The sequence below is a fragment of the Astatotilapia calliptera genome, chromosome 16 (assembly GCF_900246225.1).
Source record: "Astatotilapia calliptera chromosome 16, fAstCal1.2, whole genome shotgun sequence".
In the NCBI taxonomy this organism is placed as follows: Eukaryota; Metazoa; Chordata; class Actinopteri; order Cichliformes; family Cichlidae; genus Astatotilapia; species Astatotilapia calliptera.
This window is the reverse complement of record NC_039317.1, coordinates 1,608,143-1,611,657: the sequence shown is the minus strand read 5'-3', so window position 1 is coordinate 1,611,657 and position 3,515 is coordinate 1,608,143. Positions and strand designations below refer to the sequence as shown.

At 36.8% G+C, this 3,515-nt stretch overlaps 1 pseudogene; it reads left to right on the top strand.

Moving 5' to 3' along the window:
• LOC113008069 (coiled-coil domain-containing protein 106-like) lies at window positions 1-3,281 on the top strand (annotated as a pseudogene).
• Window positions 3,282-3,515: the final 234 nt, after the last annotated feature.

Sequence of the window (3,515 nt, the reverse complement as noted above, 5' to 3'; positions counted from 1 at the left end):
CTAGTGACGTCAGACTGAACGATCGGATTGTTTTTTAACCTCATTGTATTAGCTTATTTCATTGCTAACCCCCTCCGCTTATTAGCAGCTAGCTTTTCGCTAGCTGCTAATAGGTGATTAGCTTAGCTTAGCTTTTGGTTACATTTAAGCTTTAGATATCAGTAAAAACACTGTTCAGTTTATTTTATTAGTCATTCCTTGTGGCTTGGCTCAAGAATTAAATGATTATTATCGCCTTTGGTGTTACTCTGGGCTGTAACTTATAATTGTGCTTTCTGTAATTTAGTTTGTCAGTCCTTCTCCAGCTATTTTGCAGCATGTCTATATAAATTCACAATAAATGCTCTACATCAGGGGTGCTCAATACGTCGATCGCGATCGACCAGTCGATCGCAAAGGTAGTATTGGTAGATCGCATGGCATTAAAAAAATAGATGCCAGCCTATCATCCATCCCGTCACTTGATTGATACAGGGAAGCCAGTCAGATGACATCAGAATTTTTCTGACGCTTAGGTCGCTGCGCATGCGCAAACAGCGGCGTGAAGTGTAGTAAAACTGACAAGCTAGTCAGCGAGTTAACTCCAATTTTTAGCTCTCGGTTTTTTTCTCTTAAACCTGGCCGTCAGCAGCTACTGTCCGGACTATGCATCCCTGGCTGATTCAATTCAGTGCAAGTCATCAGAATAAATTCAGGTAATGACAAAAAATTTACATAATTAATTGTGTTGTGAAATATTGGATATTGCGGTTATGCATGTATATACATTGTAGATATAAAGAATCCTCAATATATTTATAAATAAGTATATGTTTTGGATTTTTGTAGTGGGTAGATCATTTTGACTTGGTCATTTTATAAGTAGCTCACATGCGGAAAAAGTGTGAGCACCCCTGCTCTACATTGTACAATCTAATGCACTATGTTTGAAATACGTTAATATATAATTATAGTCAAATAGGGCAGTTTCTAAATACATAACTAAATATAGTTTGTAATGCCACCATTGTAGGCTATTTATCAATCAGTGTAATGGTTTTACTGTTATTTAAATTCTACAAAGTGTACATTAGTATTATTATTGTATTTGTTTTATTAATTTTATTTATAGCCAAGTCTCATTTTGTTTTTAATTTTCTCTGGGTGTGACTGTTGCACAGCTGGCAGACAGAAAATCACAAGAGTTGTAAGATGAGGCTAGCGTGGCAAAAGGATAAGATTGATGAGCTCGTCAAAGAAAGAGACTATCTAAAGGAGCAATTAGCAGCATGTAAGTCCACTCTTAAAAACATTACTTAGCTTGTCATATACTTCCTCTGCTTGAGCACTTACATAAGCATTCTGTTGAGTAATTTTGTCTGTGTTGTCTTTTTAACTGTTTTACCAGCTCTCTCAAAGGAACCCACAAGTTTTGACCAGGATTCCAGTGGGGTGTTGAGCATATCTTCACTTCCCTCTGATGGGTCTTTTGATGAGAGTTCTGACTCCTCCATGGGCACAACTTCATCAGATAAAGACAGGAAGAAGAGGAAGAGGGGCAAAGCAAAAAAGCACAAGAAGTCAAAAAACATGACCAAAAACCAAGAACAAGAGGTAAAGTGATTAACTCAACAGTTTGATTTTGCATGCGGTGTGTTACGTTACTACACTATAACATTACATCAATGATTATGTTCTCTCAATTGCAGTCCAGAATCCTAAGCACGTGGTCACCCGGTATAACAAGATTTTAAGGCTGTTCAAAATAGTGATGGGTCGTTCGCGAACGAAATGGCTCTTAGAGCCGGGTCTTTGACGTGAACGACGCGAGCCGGCTCCTTATCGCGAGCCGTCACGTGGTTTTTTTTTTTTTTTCTTTCTCTCAGCCTCTCTCTCGCACTTTTTTGCCGCTTCACTCTGCACGCGAGCCTTGTGCTTTACGCTGGGCAGAGGGGGGAGGGGCGGTAGTTACACTCAGTAGCACAGGAACAGAGAGAGAGAGAGAGAAAGAGAGGCAGGGACAACAACATTAGAAAGGTATAGTAATCATCCACAACTATTTTCGGTTGCAGATGATAAAGGATTCAGAAAGTTTATTCATGCAGGTCCATATGACAGAGAATGTGCATGTTCTTTTAGTTTTCATATTATAATTTATATTTAATTGTGTTGTGGTTTGCAGTGTTTTGTGTTCTTTTCACTTTAAATTTGTGAAAGGAAAAAGCTGAAAATTTAAATAGTTAAAACTTGAAATGTGAATAGTTGATTTTTGTATTATATGATTTATTTATTACATTTTATGTGGAGTGAATAAATAAAAGTATATTTACGGTGGCCCCTAGAGACAAAGCACATACAAACTTCAAATCACGTACGAACTCTGAAGCATGTACAAACTCCAAAACACGTAAAAACACGTACAAACTCCAAAACACGTAAAAACACGTACAAACTCCGAAGCACGTAAAAACTCAGAAGCATATAAAAACTCAGAAGCACATAAAAACTCAAAACACGTACAAAAGACAACAGAAGTGCTCCAGGATGCTGGGCGCAGAGTTTTAAGCCTTTGTTATCTTGTGGCTACACAAGCCAGCAAGTACTAACGACCGGATTTGGTGTGTGGTAATAACAGGTAAATGAACTTTTTTTTAAATTATTTGAATATATATATGAGTGCCTGTGTATAAATACACAAACAATACACACATGCTTTCAATTGTGTAATTTAAGTGATCTAGTAGCTCTGCTTTGGAAGTTCAGTTCATGCTAGAAATGTGTTTTGGAGTTTGTACGTGTTTTGTCTCTAGGGGCCACTGTATATATTTATATATAAACATATATAAATAAAACCACTTGTTTTTATGTTAGTAATTCCTTTTGTGCATAATTTTATATTATTGTTAATAATAAATTAATTAAAGCAACAAAACAACCTGAAGAGCCGGTTCGGAGCCGAAAGAGCCGGCTCTTTTTAGTGAGCCGAACCGAAAGAGCCGGATCTCTAAAAAGAGCCGGAAATCCCATCACTAGTTCAAAAGAGGAGGCACCATGTCTGCTGCCTTTAAACGTCTGGGAGTGGACCGGGACACGATTGTGGCAAGTGCTCCAATTGCTGAGCTATTCATTGTTGCACCTGAGAGGTTTAAAGCATTAGAAAAAAAAACAAGCAGGGACAGAAACTTTCATTGTTTGCTACACAGTGTGCTGCAGCAATCAGTGCAGATCCAGAAATAGAGGAAAAATTCAAAGCGTGTAAGTCTTCAGGGAAGTTGCTTTCTTTTAAAACAAAGAAAGATTAGATTTTTGTTGTTATTTTATATGGTGAAATGTGGTGAGAGGCCACCATTGTTAACAGCTGTTAACAAAAAAAAGACAAGTTATATATTCCAGTTGATTGGTCAATTGTTTGTAAAAAGAAAAAATGACACACTTGATTTTTGTTTTTTATATGTTTTATTATTATTTTATTGTTATAAATTCTGCAGTTTTACTTTAATGATCACACATGTGATAAACTTTATGTAAAGAGCTAC